The following is a 23,318-nucleotide window of genomic DNA, read 5'->3' on the forward strand; positions in this document are numbered from 1 at the left end:
CTGGCCTGGCCGGGGAGTCTGTTTAAAATTGTCCCGGCCCTGCAATTAGACGGAGTGACAACGTACTTCAAATGAGATGGACCTATATGAGGGAGTTGTGGCGTGCAACTGTAATCCGGCTAAAAATGGAAGTTACAAACTGATTCAGTCGAGGACGCAGGTTCGAAACTGAATCACGTCTTTTGGATGGTGATGTTAAAAGTTGGTCCCCAGACGTAATTTTATCTGATTGATACACGTCTGTAAAAACCCAATTAAATACACACACACACACACACACGAACGGAATGGCCGTACTTCGATCTTACAAGGAACGTGTTACAACGTGACGTGGTCGAGCATCAATTAGCAGTACGACCGGGTCGTTTTGCTTGTTCATACCGTAATTGGCAAACTCGAAAGTCTTGATCTGCACAGCTTGAAGCGTTGAACGGGAATGAAGAATGACAAGAACGTGCTGGGTTTGTATAGCCGTCGGGCCAGGAAGGGATTGCACTCGCACAAGGAGCGCGTTCGAACGCACTAAGAACGAGATGAGGATGTGTTGAACTGTCTCTGAACGGGGTGGTCGGTTTACAAACTAGTTCGAACTAGACAGACTGGGTATGGACGTATTGGGAACGAGATAAAACTAGTTAAGAACGGGTTTGGACTGACTACGGACGGCTTGGACTGCTTGGAATTTACCCAATCTGAAGAACCGACTGTGGAGGGGGAACAAACAAGAAGGACGTATTGAGGACTGTTTATGAACGAACTAGGATCGTATTATAGACATTATTTACACATTCTACTCCGACCAAATCCCGTTTTACGATTTTCTAGGACGGTTCCAGAACGTAGTGAGAACTAGTTTGGTGTGATTAGGGCTTTACGTTGATCTTTTGAAAGTCATGTGGTGGTGTTCATGTTACATTAATGTATCTTACGTTCATCGCAGTATATTCCTGTATAACCAGCCAGGCAGTTGCATCCGTAGGGATCGGGTAGACACACCTGGCTTCCACTGCATGCTTCTAGAGCATTCCCAGCACCACATTTAAGTTCACACTCCCATCCAAAACGGTTTTCACCGCATGCTGTTCAACGACAATTTGAGGAAATACATACTTAATTTGACCATTTTAATACTTGATTATCTTCCTGTATGCAGCACTTGCTATTGAACAATATTATATGTCTTTATTATTCATTTCATTATTGGATGCTTCCAAATATAAATTTACAAGTTCGCAATCCAACACAAAACGGTTCATCATAGCATCGTCTTAAATCTTAACAAAGTCAAAATGAGAAGCAATTATATTATTTTGCAAGTAGTAGGAAACATAGCTAGTGAATACATACCATTATCATTATCATTTTATTTTACTTTTTGTACCTAATTATGAAGGTACCCTACCCCCCCCCCCACACACACAAAAAAAAAAGGTATTCCTTAGCACACTGAGTATAATTATTGATCACGGATTACCGTTTTTTGTTCATTGTTTCGATCGTTCGAAATCTAATCTAGACTGATAATGCATCTGTTAAACAATACATTTACAGAACATATTTTTTTGATTACATTATGCCTAGTTCACACCGACGCCGAATGTCGCGCTTTAAATCGGCGATCAATGCGGCGTCATTATCTCACGATCTCCTCAGATATGTTATGCTAAGTTCACACCGACGCCGAAATTAAAGCGAATTAAATCGGCGAGCAAAGCGGCGGCAAAGCGTAACAAAGCTTTATTAAAGCCTAAAGACCGTAATAGAGCGTGAGAAAGCTTTGAGCAATTCGGGACATTCGGCAAGAGCGCCAAAAATTTAAACTCTGTTAAGCTTTCCTACGCTTTGAGCAAAACTTTGATAAGCTTTGTGACGCTTTGATAAGCTTTAATACGCTCTCCCCGCTTTACGCAATTCGTGACAGATCGCCTCAAATTTTTAAACAGTTTAATTTTTTTTGGCGCTCTTGCCGAATGTCCCGAATTGCTCAAAGCTTTCTCACGCTCTATTACGGTCTTTACGCTTTAATTAAGCTTTGTTACGCTTTGCCGCCGCTTTGCTCGCCGATTTAATTGGCCATCAATTCGGCGTCGGTGTTACATCAAGAACATTTGTGGTCTCTCATATATTTGCAAAAAGCCACAATGACTGAACAGTGAGCGTTATCATTCAGAACTGAACTTGCATACTACAGTTGCAAAGGAAGTGAATGGGGGTACGGGCGTAAAGCATGTGCGTTTGTCTGTGTTGTTCTTTGTGTGTGTGGTTATGTTCGTGAGTATAGCATTATGTAAATTTTGATAACGCGTTTTCTTCATTAGTAGTGCCAATAAAACTACAGAAATTCACAAAATTTGCTTTGATTTCCTTTGAAAGGGAAGAATCGGATTAAAAGAGTGATAATATTCCATGACTATGGATACGGTGGTTTAAGGATGATTAATTTTGAACTGTTCGTTAAAACATAACGTAAATACGATACAAAGAAGTTGCCCAGTAAAGTACCGATATTCTATTTTGGAATCCTTTGAGCTTGACAAGAGTTGGAAACCTGCATGTAGACATTTTGAGGAAGTGAAAATCAATCCGATTATATTTAACAATAAAGATTTGTTAATCAAAGGTAAAATGATGCTTAATATGGATTTGTATAACCGTAATATTTGTCAATTAGATCACATTTTTGATAAAAGAAAATATTAGATCAATTGCTCAATTTCAGAGTTTGGGTTCGAGTAGTGATCAAATTCTAGATATTTGGAATATTTGTCAAGCAGTGGTGGAAAGTGAAAAAATATGGTGGGGAGCAGTTAACTGGTGCATTATGGATATACATGAATACAATATTCAGTTGAATGTTACTAGACAAATAATATTGTTATGAGATGTGTCTTCGAGGAAGATTTACAAATATTATGTAACAAATCTACACAATTCATATAGCTTACAGAAATGAGATGGCCACAATAATGTTGACTTCACCAAAAAAACTTTAAGACATATTTTGTAAGGCCTAGAGTCACGACACTCTTTAGGGAACTAAGAGAATTTCAATACAAATTACTTAATTGGGGCGATGTACACAAAGAAGCATTTATTAAAGTTTGGTTTTATTGAAGATGACAAGTGTTCTTTCTGTGAACAAAGTACAGAAACGTATTCGCATTTGTTTTGGAAATGTGTTAAGGACAATTTTTATGGCATGATACTATCGAGATGTTACAATTAGTGGAACTAAGAAATGGAGATTGGTAGGATATTCATGTAGGAATTCAGGAAACTCCCAAAGAGTTAAATGCCGTAACACAGTTATCTTTATAATGAAATATATGATTTATCGGGCTAAAACAAGTTCGATAATACCTCCACCAGTTGAAGTACATAAAACAAAAACAACAATATAGGGATGAAGAACAGGAGAAGCCTTAAACTAAGTTTACATTTGCAGAAGTGGATAAAACTAAACTATTTTTTTTCTTCCAGTGAGCAGGATATGCGTTTATTTGTGTATGTGCGTACAGGTAAGTGTACGTGTGTAATTGGGAGGGATAGACGGGCAGGTGCCAAGTATGATGGGAGATGAGGGTGGTCAGAAGTCCTTAGGGGGTAGATGTCCCTAGATGTCCCTTGAGTTGAGGTCATGTTGGTGGTTGAAGGAAGGAAGATATAAAACTTTAAGAACTAAATGTATGATGGATTATATAATGTTTTATTTTATTATATGTTTTATTGTTCCATTCCTTGATTATTTTGATATTTTCAGTGTCCCTTTGTATCATTTCATCGTTATGGATTTGATTAGATTTTTTTTTTCGGAATTGTTTATTGAGATATAAATAAACTGTATTAAGAACAAAATAATACAAATATACAATTTTTTTTTTTTTTTTTTGGGGGGGGGGGGGGGGGTTGGGGCGGTTTGAGGTAAAATATGTTATATAGCTTCCACTCTCTCATTATTGTCATATTATTCAAAACGTATGAGCTTGCTTTCATAATTTCTATAAAATGTAATTTTGTTTCCTTTGAATTTCAACAACAACATAACTGCGTATCACAAATAACTGGTGAACACGTTTTTGCGGCTTTTTGTTTCCTTGTCATCGGGTCGGGAGGAATGTGGGACTCATAATGTGATTTTTGTGCCTATACTGAGTTTTTTACTTTGCCATAGAGAAAGATTTGGACGTCTTACCAGTCAGACAGTTTTGGCCTATGAATCCTGGAGGACAGATACAGGTTCCTGATTGAAGATGACAAATCCCTCCATTGTAGCAATTATCACACAGACGGTCACAGGATGGGATGTCCCATCGGCCACTTGGACAATCTATAAAAAAAAGAGGAATCAATGTAGCATCATTTATTGCTGAATCTTGAATTGTATACACCTTGACACACTATGTTCTAACGATTGGGATAGAGTTAGTGACAAAATGCAGTTAGAGTGTTTTTGAAATCTTTACGTAGGGTAATCTTCAAAGTGTATCGAGTTTGTCGATTACCAGCAAATTGGGAGGTTCAAGACAGCTTTATAGACTTTTAGTAATAATTCACTGTTTAAAAATAAACGTATTGTCTTGAAATACACTGTCGCTCATAAAGTTGGAATATTTCATTTTTACCCCAATTTATGGAATTATTTTGACAATGATTTATTCCTAATAGATCTAGATAATAGTATACATTCTCAGATTTTAGTGAACAATAATTTGTCCATGCCTTGAGCCATAATGCATGGCCGTACAGAGGATTTTTTATGTTGGGGACCGGGGGGAAATTCAATGAATTATTGATAATTTATTGCATTTTCTTTTTCTTTTTTTAATTGTGGGAACTGCCCCCTACCCTAGCCCCCGCTGCGTACAGTCATGGTTCAATGGCAAAGTAATGGCCTCGTAACTATGAGGCCCCAGGATCAAAACCGTGTCGATGTGCTATATTATTAGTGCCCTTTTGTGGGGCATTAATTCTCATTACTGTCATTTATGACTTAAGGGCGTAGGTCCCCTAGTTGATAAGCATAGTAGCATACACATTCTTTGGCAGTCACGCAAATCAAACACTGGCAAATTATTTTTTCAATAAAATCTGAGAATGTATAATATTATCTAGATCTATTAGGAATAAATCAATGTTCAAAATAATTCCATAAATTGGGGTTTTAAAAAAATATTCCAACTATATGAACGACAGTGTACGTAATTCCTGCAGATGGTAAAATAACTTTCCAATCATAATAGAATAATTCTTTTAAGAAAGGAACGAATTCCAGCGGAAATTTCGGAATCATGTACACGTAGTTCGTTTATACATTATTCAGAATATCAGAAAATGGAATGAATAAGACGAAATCTAACCACTGACGATGACGCGAATCAAGCTGTACATTAGATTTTCAACCATGTCGTTTTGAAACGTTCCGTAAATATCAGCATTTCCCTTCGTTGCCGATCGAATGGTATAGGTCAGAGTCCCATCACCCTCTGGAAACAAATATCCTTCAGCGAGGTTTGAGAAGGTCCTCCATCGGATTTCATCTTGTCCTGCTGTGTACGTATCCATTGTAGAAACTGAAAGTGTGATGTCGTCACCTGGATAAATCGTTTTCGTGAGACGACCGTCAGTTGGTTGAAAATGTCCTGGAAAAACAAGAGGAAAGAAGATACAAGTGCTTCCTACTTTAAGATACTAAGCATAAATGAGAAAAGATGGACAATGAAACAAACCAAAGATCTTTCATAAATGTTATAAATGATTAAACTTGAAAGCTCTTAAAAATACTAGTATTCTAAAAAGGTTGTTTGTTTTTTCAGAATCTTGATATGCATTTTTATGTTCCCTCTCAATAAGTAAACAAAAAATTCGAAACAAAGACCAAATGATGCAGTAGCAACAAAAGAAGAACAAAAAATGTAAAAAAAAAATAATTGACAAGTTTGAAATATTAAGTTTCGAAATTTGAACTGTCATAAGTGTTAGTATTACGCAGTGGTTAGGATAGTGAAGACGAAGTCAATGGTGATGATAAAGATTCAAAATATTGTTATGTTGCCATATTTCTATTAAATACATTGTAAGACACAGAACTTCCTTAACCCTAAAAAGGCCGGGCTATTTGAGGTCTTTCTGCAGCCGGGGTGACCATTATGCCACCTTGAGATCTCGGCCGTAAAACGGCCGATCGCCGCGAAAATGTGCATGCATGTCAAGTGAACTGTTTACAATATTATAGCAATTTCTTTTTTTTTGAAAAAATCACTCATTTGCATATTTATGGTAATTTATGCAAATAAGGTCATAAATTTTTTTTACTCATAAATCATATATTCTTCATATTCAAACTTTCGTTTTCACTACATATAGTCTTTACACCATTTGGAATAATAATACAACACAATTTGGAAGAACCAGGTTATTCCTCATGTCATCTACTGTTTTGATAATTTCTTATTTGTATTTCTGTTTTTTCTAACACAGTATTTTTTTTAAAGTGATACGTACGTTGTTATACGTATCACCTATTGATTTCGTCAAGATTTTTTAAATATTTTTTTATTAGGTGATACGTATATCCTTATAACCTCTTGATTTCGTCAAGATTTGTCTTTCTTTATTCTTAAATATTTATTCTTCCTCAAATTTGTTCGCACGATATCTCAAAACTGGATAAAGCAATTGTCATGAAACTTGCCGTGATGATAGATCCTAGTCTAACCTATAACTGCGTGACTTTTCAGCGACTCACGATTATCGTGACGTCATCCAGGCGCCATTTTAACAAATTACCTAGAAATTTCATATACCTACATTACGTCCTAAATTTGATATTTATCTTTTATAATTATGCAATACAAACCATATTCACAATTCATTGGGCTTAATCTCGACATGAAATGTTTATTTACTTCATTGTTATATATTTATAATGTAAAATGTCATAATATAAATGTCATATTGCATTATTTTATCTTTTTTTCTCTTTTCGTTTTTCCCTAATCTTATTTTTCCTGTTTGTGTTGTTTTCGTTTTTTACCATTTGGAAACCCTGTACCGAAAATGACATTTGTACAACGACAAATAAATGTTACTTTACCTTATATATTATTTGGAGGCTCAAACACCACCACTCCTCCCCCCCCCCAATCAAACCTTTATGAATATTTTATTTGGGGCTCCAACCCTTACATCTATCAGTAGGTCTTAAATGTAATACAAAGTTTTGGTACAGGGTCATGAATTTGGTTCAAATGAACTTGGAAGCATATGCGATCCTACAATATTCAGTGATCGTTGTCGCGGTTGAAATCGAGTTTAAATTTATGACTCTTTATGTTGTTTAGCTCCCTCTCAAGGTGAAGATATTAAATAAGCTATAAAACAGTATTTCTTGACTAAAATCAACCGATTTGCTATTCCCGTTTCGAAATTATATATCACGACTACATATTCTGAGATTTTCATGGTCGCACCTATGCGCTATTTGAAATTCATCAAAATCTACCGGGAGCACCGGTAAATTTTTTATTTTCAATTTTTCTCGAAAGCCGAAGTGTTTTAGGGGCTAAATTGTTTGCTTGTAGTGCTTATAATACAGGAGCATCCAAATATATCGAAGTTATAGAGAATCATTATCTACCCAATTTTCGAAATTTCCCAAAACTTTGTATTACCTTTAAGGAAGCCCTATACCAAATATTACATGCATACAACAACACTAAATCAATGTACCTTTACCTTGTTTTGGGGTTCCGGGACGACGCCTCCCCCACACCCTTAAATTGATTTTTTTTTGCCGGGGGCTCTTACCTCAATATCATACAGTAGGTCCTAAGGAAGCTCTGTACCAAAAATGGCGCTTTTTCTGGTATGTAACGGTAAGCGATGAATTTGCCGCTAAACCACCTGACTAAGGGCGTGTTTATGCTTAACTTTTTCTGGCCAGAATCAGGCATCTGTTACGCGTTTAGTTTAAAACAAGGTTGCGTCCTTTCTGAATTTTGTAGAATCACCGAAAAACGGCGATCACGATCGCCGATCGTAAACTCACAAAAAGATGCGTTTACAATTTGTAAACGCGTTTAAATGGGGTCAACGCACTGACCTCTAGTGGGTCTACGCATGGACCATGGTCTACATAGCGTGCGCATTTCAAGGTTGCGAATCCAGCTGCAAGGCCAATTAAGGCCACCCAGGGAGAATTGCCTGGAGGAGCCAGAGAAGTGAGCATAAACAATACACCGTAGAACTGCGATTACGATGAGCGTTAACGATGAGCGTTACAAATCGCTCATTCTGCCTTCAAAATTTAAGCTTAAACGCACCCTAAGACGTAACGTCATCCTTACGTGTTCCCGAACAATCGGGCAAATCGTGGAGTGGGAGGGGGGGGGGGGCATAATGGTCCCCTCACTCCCCTGGCCTGATTAGGGTTAAGGTTCAGGGGGGAAATGTGTGCTAAGATATGTATTCAGTTATGTACTTTGGTGCCAGTCCTATTGTCAAGAAATCTTCGCTCGATAGTAATTCTTATACGTACTGTCGTTTGAGAGAATTGTTATATCTGCTGATGTTGAAATACCAGTAGTTGTAGATGTACTCGAGCACTTATAAACACCAACGGAAGTCACATCACCGGGTAGATCCTGTATAAATCCACCAGTCTGAGTTGTTTTCGTGCCCGGGACGTCCAGTGTATACCCATCTGTGGTGAGACTCTGTACAACTACTCTCTCAGTGTAGCTTACAGTGTCGTCCGTGTTGTCAGGAGGGCTGAGTATGCAGGAGAATCGTGGTGTAGCTCCAGAACTCCCGAAAGGTGTTGACGTCATGGCGAGTAGATGGAGTGGTGGGGCTGAGTAGAGAGATTATCAGAAAATATTTGTTAATTGATTTAAATATGTATTGCTGTGGATTCGGGGGGGGGGGGTGGGGGCTTAAGAATTCCTGCATTTATTTCCTACATGTTCCTCGCATAAATATATGTAGAGTTTAACTTTTTTCCTTTAGAATTTCTACTCAATTTATTTAAAAAAGGCTGTATTCTAGTCTTACCTTTGCCGAAGGGAAGCCGATGGCCTCTGCATTACGCCTATGGTAATGACAAAGTCCAGTGGTCAGTGTGTACAAGCTTTACATGATCCATACAATGAAATCCAAGCCGTAAATTAATGTTGGTCATTCGAATACAGACCTTATGAATACATTTACAATATTCTTGATTTCATCTTGCTTGCAAACTAAAGAAGCTTGCGTATGAGGTAAAAGAAAAAGTAGAAATTAAAATACTGAACGTTGGCTCGGCCACCGAATTCATCTGATGTTTGGGACTAATAATGGCTTTGCTATACGTTATCGAGTTTTATTTTATTGCTGTTTACATGAGTATGGACAAGAATGACATATATATTTGTTATTCATAGTTTCATTAGACACCTTAGTAAGTAATACAAGTCAGGTCACATTTCATACCTAATATCACATTATTTGTTTGATATTTAAATGACATGGCATACCCTCTGATTTCTCGCAGACAAATCGTCTCGAATCGCTGCAGAATAGGTCATTCCAGCGGCTGTTTATAGTTTCTACACAGTGTTCGTACCCATCGTAATTATCTGGGTTAGCGTTCCACCATGCATTGAATCTGAAAAATCGAAGTTATGAGAGTTTCGCGATATGCGTTTGTTTGGATTCATAGTAATGTGATAAATAAAAAATCACGAATAAGCTCCTATTTGATGTTTGAAAAATTATGTACGAAAAATATATCAAAACAAGCAAAATGGCGATTTTCTCAATAAAACAATCCACAATAATGAAGAAAAGAAAAATTACTAGTAATGGTGGCTCAACAGAAAAAAGTTGATAGCCTTATAACTATGCAAAAAAAACGTAAGGAAACCAAAATAATTTTTGATTTCATGATGGGGCTGTAAATACGTTATTACAATGACTCTTCTCACTTCTTGTTTAGCACCATATTTCGTTGGATAAATCTTGATGGTAGAGATCTCGCTTGTGGCGCAATTTGAGGGCGATGGAATCGAGGCCTAGATATAATTAGGGCGAGATTACCATTGCTCAGAGTGCGATTCATTTGTCATTGCTATATAGATCTAACGTCAGAGTTAAAGATAAAGTTGAGTTCTGGTCATGCGATTGTATTGTGAAAGAAAAGTTGTGAAATGGATCAGAAAAAGTTGATCATGTAGCATGTTAGTATTGGTGTGTACTGCAAGGTTCTGGAGTCATACAAATCATAATCAATTTGGCCCAGCCTTAATAAAGTAACATACACAGAAAGATGTATATGGGACTACACAAATGGTGTCGGGGTTACTTACCTTGATTTCCTTATCTTTCTATGCGCATTACTCAGCCAGTAACCATTTTCTACCAAAATTGTTTGGCAAATGACATTTATTTGTAATCTTGAACATTCAGCGTAAGTTTCGTTTGATTCTGTGAAAATTAATTTTCTTTATTTTTTAACCAGAACTCAAATTTATCTGTAAAGGTCATCTGCTAAATGCTGCCCTACTCAAAACAGAGGTTAGCGCCCAACAACTCCATGCTCACCATTCAACATACTTTGAATTTTTAGATTAAACAAAATATCGAGTTCGAAAAGAGCAACTGGTGACGATGAGGGCACTCAGTGTCAGCTGTCATTGGGCGACACAATGATGGTGACTGTCTTTATGAAGACAGCAATCATTAAAAAAAGCTAATCTTGAGCTCTGGTATGGGTATCGTATGTCGAGAGAACATGGCTATAATTCATTTTCGATTGTTTTTTCGCATTAGATTGATTGTTTGAACCAGTAAAATGAAAAAAAAACCTCGCTAACAAATCATCTTCAATTAAAACCACAACTCTCATTTGAACATAGTGACCTGTGTTAAGCACATGGTTCGGCCCTACTTACCTTTATTTCCGCATCTGTCTATGCTAATTACTCAGCCCCTATACACTTTCTACCAAACTCATTTGGCACATGTCCTTTAATTGTAATCTTGAACATTCAGTGCAGGTTTTGTTGGGTTATGTGTGAATTCATTTTCCTTTATTACCAGCTGAACTCAAGCTTATCTTTACGTGCATAAAATTCCCGATGCTAAGATTATAGTTAACACCTAATTCTTTACATGCCACATGTAAAAACGATCTCCCTGTGCCACGTAGTATTGATCATGGGATAGATATACCGAGGGATTCAAGATATACTGTATCCCGTGGAAAATTATTCTATACCCGCCGAACAGTATATCTTTTCAAAATGAACAAATCATTGTTCAATATTTAGCAAAAAGTGGGAAATCCAATTTCACGTGTTTTAAGCATTATTTTCATTTTTTTTAAAGGTCAGAATGAAATTCACTACCCTTTTTCAATTTGTCAAAGCTTACGTTTATATAATTTCAGCTAATATGTTTCTTTTTTTAAAATTAAAAAAAAGTCTCTCACTCGGACAGGTATCTTTGTCTTCACAATTGTAATACCTGGAAATGCAACACAATATAGTCACTCAATGGAACGCAATATATCACATTGATAGATATATATATCACATTGATATATATATATAATATATCAATGTGATATATTGCGTTCCATTGAGTGACTATATTATTGTGTTGCATTTCCAGGTATTACAATTGTGAAGACAAAGATACCTGTTCGAGTGAGAGACTTTTATATATATATATGTGTGTATATAATGTAAAAGATAGTCATATCTTTGTCAAGTCAGGTCAGATAATATTAACTTGTCAAGTCAGGTCAGATAATTTTATCTTTGTCAAGTCAGGTCAGATAATATTAACTTGTCAAGTCAGGTCGGATAATTTTATCTTTGTCAAGTCAGGTCAGATAATATTATCCTTGTCAAGTCAGGTCAGATAATTTTATCTTTGTCAAGTCAGGTCAGATAATATTAACTTGTCAAGACAGGTCAGATAATATTATCCTCGTCAAGTCCGGGTAGATAATTTTATCTTTGTCAGGTCAGGTCAGATAATATTATCCTTGTCAAGTCCGGGTAGATAATTTTATCTTTGTCAGGTCAGGTCAGATAATATTATCCTTGTCAAGTCCGGGTAGATAATTTTATCCTCGTCAAGTCGGGGGATTATATTATCTTGTTCAAGTCAGGTCAGATAATAGTATCCTTGTCAACTCCGGGTAGATTATTATCTTTGTCAAGTCGATGCAGATCATGTCAATTCAAGGTAGATGCATGTAATATCAGTTTTGTCAAGTCAAGGCAGTTATTGTCAATGTCTAGTCAGATTCCACTGACAAGGAGAAATAATCTGCGGTTCTCCTCGCAGCTGCTTGTTGATGGGTCCAGCTCGGCGATCCGTCCAGCTACCCGAAGTCCGACTCTAGATCTGCCCATGCCGCCGTCATTTTTCCAGTTCTGATTTGTTGCGTTTAATTGAAAGCTAGAACGAGTTCACAGTCTAGAAATCAGGCCCGATTTGTCTTTCGAAGGAAATATAAATCAAACGTACACCTCTGTCGGTTATTTTGGGACTGAATAGATATGAATAATAACAAACAAGACTAAGTTGAAGCAGCTAGGGAGGCGGTGTACCTGGTTGAAGCACCTATACATTTATGATGTGAACAATGAAGCATCTACGTACCAGTACTTCACACTTTTTACTATGTACACGCGCGCGGCGACGCACGCTGTACTGTAATTGGTCGCTATTGTCCTGCTTGTCAGATTCTATTGTTCAGGTGCGAATTAAGGCTACCTAATCCCTTGGCTAATTTGAATCACGAAAGTCTGTAATCAGCAGAGTTGGTGTATATTTAAATTCATGTTGTTCTATCGGCATGGCATGTGTGTGTTTGAATGGGGGGGGGGGGGGGGGGGGCGATCGGACCAAAATGGCAAAGGCCCTTCAGCATATACAGAGCCGATTTGTGATATAGGATTTTCCGGCTAGATTCGCGAGTTTGTAATTCGAATTAATTAACTTTGCATTTGAGTTAGCGCAGATCGGCACTGCCATGCCAATTATCATTTAATTATCGTTATTTTATTTTATTTGGATTTTAGTTGAAGGGTTTCATAGATTTGTCATTTAATTGAGAAACTGCTCAACAAGCATTCAAACTAATCATCACTTGTCGAGGCGTCGTTTCTATCATTTAACTTAACACCTGTCATTCGTAATCGAAATATTTTTATTTAAGTCAGACAAAAATAATGAAAGACTAGCACATTGTTCATTAATTTGAATGAAACATATGAGATATAGAAACTTCATAGATTTGAAAACTAGTAAAAGAAATATAAACCCGTTATATACCTGACAGCACTAAAAACCGTCGAATTTGGAGCGCAAGAGAAATTAATTTTAATGACAAATTCGCGAATTTGGCCGAGAAATCCTTCGAAAAATCGAGCTAACTAGGGCGGGAAATAAATAATGATAATGAGTTTCTTTTCACTTCACCACGCTGTTGGATTAAAGTAGAGAGTGAACACAAAAGAAACTTCAATTTTAAATGAGAAAACATATACTTTGTCGATCACAAGACAGTGTGTGATTTTAAAAGGAGAAAACAAAAGTCCATGTTGCCAGGGTGTGTTTGCGTTATTAATTTTAGCTCTTGAAAAACGAAAAATAAAAGAAAGTATGCTTTTAAAGCAAATGTGTTAAGATTAAGAAACATGTGTTATTTCTTATCTGGGGAACATTATCTTAGGGGCGTGTAAATCCTATACAAAAAGCAATAGCTTTTTTGGAAATCTCGGACAAAATGCATAACAGTCGGAAAACAATTCAGTTTATCTTTACTATTTAACATGATGTTAAAAGGAAGATGATCAATAGAAAAGAAAGAGAAGTGAGAGAGAGAGAGAGAGAGAGATAACTGACACTGTATTAAATTATGATATTGATGTGTTAGTTATTTTAAAAGGAGATCAAATGACAGAGAGGGGGAAGTCTAGAAGCCTAGTCTGCATGTATAGACTTGTTTTGCACTTTTAAAAAAGCTGCGTGCAAACTTTGAAATTCCTGTATCTAGTAAAGATCAATTTTTAGTTGCTATTTTATTTGACAACCATTCAAATATGATATATGTTTTCATTCAAATAGCAATTGTAAAGTGTGTGTGTTTGTTTGGTTTGTTTTTAGCGTAAAAATAGAGTCTGTTTCTGCAGACTATGTAGAGTTGACATCCTCTTGTTTGATCGCTATTGTCCGGCTTGCCAGATTCTTTTGTTCAGGTACGGATTAAGGCTGCCTACCTTGAATCACCCGAATTATATGTGGTCAGTAGTATGGGTATGGGCCCATCAGGAGGGGTGCATAAGGGTCTTTATTCTTAAGGAGCGCTATTCATAATAATAAATCGGGGTCGTTATTCATATGATAAGATTGACGTTCATCATAATACGACAAGGTGGGCACTCATGCTTTTCGTATTATGAATAGCGACCCTCACTTTCTTATTATTAATAGCAGTCCTTACGAGTAGTGACCCCCAATTTAAATTATGAACTGAATGTGAATTATGAATAGCGACCTTCAACTCACTTTATAAATAGCGGTCCTTATGCCGTTATGCATATGACACCCTTTCCGTTTCATGATTATAGCGTGTCACATTATGAATAGCGGTCCGTATGACTAGCGAGGCTACCCCACCAGGATATATAGTAGCTGGCAATTAATTGTATCTTTTATAAGTAGCCAAAAATAAATAGGCCTTCTTTCCCTAGACATAGATCATATGTTGGGCAAAACAATACAAAAAAAAAAACATGTTTAGCGTCCTATTTTGGGGGAAAATAGGAAGGAGGAGGCCTTTTTTTAAAAATCAGAAATAGATCCATTTAGCAGTGTTTTCATGTTTTTTTTCTTTAAAAACTCAACAAACAAAAAAAAACAAAAAAATAGGAGGCGGCCCCCAAAAAAGGAAGCGGGCGGGGACGCTAAACATGTATATATTTTTTTAATGGCCTTGTCTTACAAGAGCTATATAGAGGCAAAAGTGACCCGTCACGATGAAATGAAACAGAACTCGCTGGCCTAGAAAATTTCGAATTTGCATATTTTTTAAATCGGATGTTCAATGTTGCATGAATGTTCTGTAATGTTTTTTTCGCGTGTATTTTTGTTTGTCTTTAAATTTGTAGAGCTCTATTTAAAAAAAAAGAAAGATAACAGGAACTATACGTCGCGAATACAAGTGCAAGGTGGGGGGGGGGGGGGGTATATCCACATCCCCGGAGGGGTCATATGGACCATACGCCCATGCTACACCTTGCTGATCCATGAATAAGTAAGACTTAATGGCTTGACATCAGTTTGCATTGGCAATACGAACAAAATGACAAATAGCAAAAGGGGAAAAAGGGGAAGAATGGCATATGACAGAGACGGGGAGAAGTCTAGAAACCTAGTCTGCATGTATAAACATTGTTTTGACACTTTCAGAAAGCCATGCGAACTCTGAAATTAATGTATCTTCTAAAGATATATTTTTAGTTCTTATTTTATTTGACAACCATTCAAATGTGATATTCTTGTATATACAGAAAGCAATTGTAATGTTTGTTTCTTTGTGGTTTTTTTAGCGTCAAAATAGAGTCTGTTTCTGCAGACTTTGTACGGTTGACATTCTCGAAAAACTCAAAAACACCAATGAGGCCGGTTCATTGTGGCGTCAAGCATTATATACCCCATCCCCCTATTTGCATGCTTACGAATATAAATACTTCCTGGCATCTCGTTTTGTGTATTTTTGAAAGAAAGACAAGCGAGGGACTGAGCATCATTGACACTGTCGAAATTTCTCTTTTCTTTTTATTAATATTATCGTTATTTTTACATTCTTTCATTTTTATTCAATTATACGCCATCTGAGCTTCCCCATTCTGGTTATGGAAAATTGTTGTTAACCGTTTTTAACATTAACATTTCTATCGCTTCTTTAGCACGGGCCTCGAGCCCGAGATATATCGTTAGTAAGTCATTCGCTTTTTTCTCCTTCGGCGCCTGATATCTCGCCACATTTCCTGTTTTTTTCATTTATATAGTGCAACATTTCTTATGTTTTCGCTCAACAAAACTCAAATTATCAAACAGCGAGGTAAACTGAACAGTGTCATCATGAATTAATATTTTGTTTGATAATTATCCTTCACCTCGATCCCTAGATAAGTCAAACTATCAACATATCCATAAAAGCTACCGTCCTTTTCAGTTTGCTTTAAAAAAAAATATTTATTAGACTTAATCGTATTTTAAAGAATAAGAACAATAAAATGTTTGATATTTTGTAATTTCCCGTAGTGAAAAAAAGGGTTTATAAATACACCGGGCTATTTATTACTGACATTTTTTCTTCTCACCTCCTTAACTACTCACTCATTTTGGAATCATCTTGACAAACTCATTTTATCTCTCTTTCAAATTCTTCGTGTCTTTTCTTAACGCTTTTTAAAATACATTTGGAGTTTGGCCACCGTTTTTAATGACAAAGAATTAAGACGTGAGCTGACCAGAAAATTAATATTGATATTTACTTATCTTTCCTTCTAATTCCAGCACTTGTATTCTCGACAACAACATCATCTAAAATAGGCTATACACCCATTCTACTGACCACATCCTTATTTCGACTGGGGTAGGGACTATAATAGAGTCACACAATTTGAGCATGTAACACTGTGTTAAATTTCTTCCCCCTCTGACATTCCTCACTTGGAGAAACATATTTCGATTACGAATGGTGACAGGTGTTAATTTAATGATAAACACGATGCCTCGACAAGTGACGATTAGTTTGAATGCTAGTTGAGCAGTTTCTAAATCAAATGACAAATCTATAAAACCCTTCGTCCAAAATCATAAATTAAATAAAATAATGGGAGAATTGAATTATAATTGGCATGGCAAAGCCGATCTGCGCTAACTCAAATGCAAAGTAAATTCGATTACAAACTCGCTAATCTGGCCGGGAAATCGTAGAGCCTTTGCCATTTTGGTCCGATCGCGTTTATACCCCCCCCCCCATTTTAAACACACACTTGCCATGCCGATAGAACAACATGAATTTAAATATTCACGCACTCTGCTGAATACAGTCTTGGGTGATTCAGGTTATGCAGCCTTAATCCCTACCTGAACAATAGAACTGGCAAGCCGGACAATAGCGATCAAACAACAGCCTTTAATACTTTGCCGTGCGTGCATGCCTACGACGTATTTTTGAATTTTCCCGAGAATGTCATAGTCTGCAGGAACATACTCTTATTTTACCCAAACCGAACAAACACACACACTTTACAATTGCTAATCGGATTAATGAAAAACATATCATATTGGAATGGTTGCCAAATGAAATAACAACTAAAAATTGATCTTTACTAGATACCGGTACAGTAATTTCAAAGTTTGCACGCGGCTTTCTAAAAATACAAAACAAAGTCTATACATGCAGACTAGGCTTCTAGACTACTGTCATTTGATCTCCTTTTACAATAAACGCATCAATATCATTATATGATACAGTGTCAGTTATTTTTCTCTCTCTCCCTTCTCTTTCTTTTATATTGATCATCTTCCTTTTTTCATCATGTTAACAGTAACTGAATAGTTTTCAAACTGTTATGAACTTTGTCCGAGATTTCCACGGATTTCCACGGCCCTAACATAGTTAATGCATGTTCCCCAGAAAAGAAATAACACCCGTGTCTTTTATCTTAACACATTTGATTTAAAAGCCTACTAATTAATTTCTTTTATTTTTCGTTTTTCTAAAAAACTAGGATTAATAACACAAACACACCCCTTAACAGGTTGATTTTTGTTTTCTCCTTTTAAAATCACACACCTGTGATCGACAAAGTTTATGTTTTCTCTTTTAAAATTGAAGTTTCTTTTAAGTTCACTCTCTACTTTTATCTAACGGCGTGGTGAAGTGAAAAGAATCTCATCACCATTATTTATTTTCCGCCCTAGTATAGCTCGATTTTTAGAAGGATTTCCCACCCAAATTCGCGAATTTGTCATTAAAATTAATTGTCTTGAGTTAAAATTCGACGCTTTTTAACGGCTGTCGGGTATATCTCGGGTTTATATTCCTTTTACTAGTGATTATAAAACCCTTCGACCAAAATCCAAATTAAATAAAATAACGGGATAATTGGTATGGCAATATGCCGAGCTGCGCTAACTCAAATGCAAAGTAGATTAATTCGAATGACATGCGAATCTGGCCGGGAAATCCTATATCACAAATCGCCTCTGTATGCTTAAGGGCCTTTGCCATTTTGATCCGATCGCGTTCAACCCCCCCCCCCCATTCTAACACACACATTCCATGCCGATAGAACAACATGAATTTAAATATACACCAACTCTGCTGAATATAGACTTTCGTGATTCAAATTAGCCAAGGGATTAGGTAGCCTTAATTCGCACCTGAACAATAGAATCTGACAAGCAGGACAATAGCGACCAATTACAGTACAGCGTGCGTCGCCGCGCGCGTGTACATAGTAAAAAGTGTGAAGTACTGGTACGTAGATGCTTCATTGTTCACATCATAAATGTATAGGTGCTTCAACCAGGTACACCGCCTCCCTAGCTGCTTCAACTTAGTCTTGTTTGTTATTATTCATATCTATTCAGTCCCAAAATAACCGACAGAGGTGTACGTTTGATTTATATTTCCTTCGAAAGACAAATCGGGCCTGATTTCTAGACTGTGAACTCGTTCTAGCTTTCAATTAAACGCAACAAATCAGAACTGGAAAAATGACGGCGGCATGGGCAGATCTAGAGTCGGACTTCGGGTAGCTGGACGGATCGCCGAGCTGGACCCATCAACAAGCAGCTGCGAGGAGAACCGCAGATTATTTCTCCTTAATTGTCAGTGGGATCTGACTAGACATTGACAATAACTGCCTTGACTTGACAAAACTGATATTACATGTATGTACCTTGAATTGACATGATCTGCATCGACTTGACAAAGATAATAATCTACCCGGAGTTGACAAGGATACTATTATCTGACCTGACTTGAACAAGATAATATAATCCCCCGACTTGACGAGGATAAAATTATCTACCCGGACTTGACAAGGATAATATTATCTGACCTGACCTGACAAAGATAAAATTATCTCCCCGGACTTGACGAGGATAATATTATCTGACCTGACTTGACAAGTTAATATTATCTGACCTGACTTGACAAAGACAAAATTATCTGACCTGACTTGACAAGGATAATATTATCTGACCTGACTTGACAAAGACAAAATTATCCGACCTGACTTGACAAGTTAATATTATCTGACCTGACTTGACAAAGATAAAATTATCTGACCTGACTTGACAAGTTAATATTATCTGACCTGACTTGACAAAGATATGACTATCTTTTACATTATATACACATACATATATATATATATATATATATATATATAAAAGTCTCTCACTCGGACAGGTATCTTTGTATTCACAATTGTAATACCTGGAAATGCAAAACAATAAAGTCACTCAATGACAATGGAACGCAATATATCAATGTGAGATATTGCGTTTCATTGAGTGACTATATTGTGTTGCATTTCCAGGTATTACAATTGTGAAGACAAAGATACCTGTCCGAGTGAGAGACTTTTTTATTTAAAAAAAGAAACAAATTAGCTGAAATTATATAAACGTAAGCTTTGACAAAATGAAAAAGGGTAGTGAATTTAATTCTGACCTTTAAAACAAATGAAAATAATGCTTAAAAGACGTGAAATTGAATTTCCCACTTTTTGCTAAATAATGAACAATGATTTGTTCATTTTGAAAAGATATACTGTCCGGTGTTAAAAGGGTTGCCATATTTAGGGAACCCGGGGCAAAGTGGAACGTGGGGCAAATTGAAAAACGCCCGGTAAATTTTTGTTTATGCTGCCATCTTTCTAAGTTCATGTGCCAATAACATTGCAACGAGGATGCATCGTTTTTTTACCTGAGTTGCGCGAACACGTCAGCTATGTGTACTTTTTACGGAAAATATCGGTTTTTCATACTTAAAAACCGATAATTAATATAAGTATATTATCTGCTGAAATACTGTGTTTCTGCCGATTTATCACGAAAGCCATATTAATGATGGATGGGCTTAAGCTTAACTTTATACATCGTAGCACATAATCATTGGCCCATGTGAAGTAATGCATGTCTATGAAATTTCACTTGTTCGGGACAAAGTGGATGGGGCATAGTGGGATGTGTTACATGGTGATTCACTTTGACCCGGAGGTCCTTACCTTGTATTACTTAACAGCGTTCCATCAGCCCATCGGAAAGCACCTTCATTGCTCAGATCATCAAGCCCAATCCAAAATCTTCTGTTCTTAATTTCAGTTATCACTGCTGACTATATTATCACGAAAATATAAACCAATAGGAAAAAAATCACATGTTAAGTAGAATGTTTTTTTTAGTAGAAGAACAGATTATTAAAACAATTGCAAAATGGTAGCCCCAGAGCTAAATTACATTGCAAGTTTTACAAGCTCAGATTTTTAAAAATTTAATAAAACTTAGATATAGACAAGTACAAATAAGAAAAGTAAATTAAACCTGTTACAAATGCCATACTTGCGCAAAGCGGATTCGAAGTTACAAATAGTAGTGAGTTCTTCATTATTATTTGTTTATAATTATTATAATTATTATTAAGTAATATTTATATTTCAAATAAAAATTGAGGCTGATTAATTGAGTTCATGACAATTAGATACTGACGATTCACTTGTCATAAAATCAATTAATCAGCCTCAACTTCTATTTGAAATATGAATATATTGACTTCTCCTTATGAACAACGGGTAGTAACTAGTACAGGTAGTTATATTAGAAAACGTAATATGATAGCAACATAGTGCAACATCGATGTGTTTTGATTTCGCCGTTGAAACCCGGGACAACATCCACTCAAATCGTATTTATTTTAACTGAAAATTCGTCTTAAACATAGATAACAAGAAGACTAATTCTACTCAACCTTAACTCAATCTACATGCGCAGAAGATAATACTACTACTACTAGGTCGAGCGTACTCGCACTAATTTGACAAGCTTTATTCATTCAGTTCTATTTTCCATGATCTTTGGTAGACAGGTGTTCTTTTCTAACTGGTCAATGTAAGTCAATGTAAGAGCATTTGTGAAATGATTTCACTCTTGCTCTTCCAGCAGAGCCCACTGAAACGGAGGCGGCGGTCTCTCAGTCTGGCTGAGATCTGTGTAATGTCCCTATACAATTCTATATTGTGGTCATATGGTCCCTCCAGTTGACATTTAGTGCTGCTCTCAAGAGTATTGTATAGCAACCATCCAGTTGTTTTTCCAGGCCACTTGTCAAAGTCCAGGCTTCTGATCCATAGAGCAGTACAGTTTCCAGTGTAGCCCTAAAGAATCGGACTTTCAGTTTTCTACCAAGGTTTGATTTCCAGAGGGCTGTCAGGTTGTTCAAAGCAGTCCAGGCTTTTGCCTTTCGGATATTCAGATCTTGTTTTGACTGATCAACCCACGAGCCAAGGTACTGAAAGTTTTGGACCTGCTTTAGCTTTGTTTTGTCAGCAGTACAGATCTCGCCTTCACGAAGGTTGTGCAACATGAATTCTGTCTTAGTACTGTTTATTTGTAGACCGACTTGGCTTGCTGCAGACTCTACTTGTTCTAGGGGCTCCTGTGCCTTTTCCAGATTGTCTGAGATTAGTGCAATATCATCAGCAAAGTCGGTATCTGTGATCATTATAGCAGGATATCTGCTACTTTTCCTATCCTGTAGGGTGAAGCCTAGATCCTCGAACCCTTCAGTAGCCATTCTTAGAGCATAATCCAATGCTATGATGAATAGGTATGGTGCTAAGGTATCTCCTTGAAGCGCTACTGCTAAGATGGTAAAGGAGTCAGTCTCTCCATCTGGTGAACGCACTTGAGCTGTGGTATCTTTGTACATCACCCCTAGTGCTGTAACTATTGTGTGTGGTATTGCATAGGCTTTTAAGATCTTTGACATCTTCTTTCTATTGATTGAATCAAAGGCCTTTTTAAATCAACAAAAGTAAGCACTGCTGTCAGATACTTTGCTTTAATACCTTCCACCAGTCTTCGCAAAGTTAGAATTTGCGCTACTGTAGATCTTCCTGGGTGGAATCCATTCTGGTTCTTGCGGAGAAGGGGTTCCAGGTAAGGACGGATTCTATTCAAAAGCATTTTGTTGAATACTTTTGCAGCTACCGGGGTCAATGCTATCCCACGATAGTTTTGAGGGGTACTGAGATCTCCTTTTTTGGGTACAGGGATTATTATGCTCCTAGACCACAAATCTGGTTTCTTGCCATGGATAAGTGTTCTGTTACACACTTCCAAAAGCTGCTGGTCAAGGGCACCAGACTTCCATACCTCTGCTAGGATTCCATCCACACCTGGGCATCTATTATTGGAGAGGGAGATAACTGCCACTTTGAGTTCTGCAATGGTAAATTTGCTTACCGGGTTGTTGTTATTCGGTGGAGGTTGACCAAGAAGATTAGAAAAATGATCTTTCCACTGGTTTAGTCTCTCTTGGGGTGCTTTACCTCTAAGCTGATCCACTGGGGTCGAGGTCTTTCCAGTGATCTCTTTTACAATATCTCATACTTTCCTAGTCTGCTGTTGGACTGCACCAATCTCGATCTCCGTGCATTTTTGAGCTATGTAGTTTGACTGCTCTTCATCGTATGCATCCTGGAGATCTTTCTTGGCTTTGTCAAGGGTTTCTGCATGTTCGGCAGTTGGTGCACCATTCTTTTTATTACATGCTACTTTAAGGCATTTCCGTTTCTCCCTGATCTTTTCGGTTTCCCATGGCACCCGTTTGTTCTTGCCCTTTCTCTTTGGTACATATTTCGTGGCTGCTCCTTCGTGAGCTTCTATTAGAGCAGAGTAGATCTCATTCGCTGTAGGATTCTCGATATCTTCATACAATGCCTCAAATCTGTTGTTAACCTCCACTGTATATGCTTGCTTAATACTACAATCTAATTTAAAGAGCTGCCAGTCATGATGAAGATTTGATTCGGCTTTTACCTTCTTATTGCTTCTCAAGCTTAGTTGCATTTTGGTGGAGACAATTCGATGGTCCGAGTTCAAGGGGCCAAAAGACTTGTAAGTTTGACAGTCTTTCACACTATTTATCCACTTTTTGTTCACTAGGATATAGTCTAGTTGTGCCTGGCTCTTATTTGGGTATGTAAATGTCCACAACCTTTTCTTTGGCATTT

This window comes from Strongylocentrotus purpuratus, unplaced genomic scaffold (genome assembly GCF_000002235.5).
Source record: "Strongylocentrotus purpuratus isolate Spur 01 unplaced genomic scaffold, Spur_5.0 spur5_scaffold_17, whole genome shotgun sequence".
Classification (NCBI taxonomy): Eukaryota; Metazoa; Echinodermata; class Echinoidea; order Camarodonta; family Strongylocentrotidae; genus Strongylocentrotus; species Strongylocentrotus purpuratus.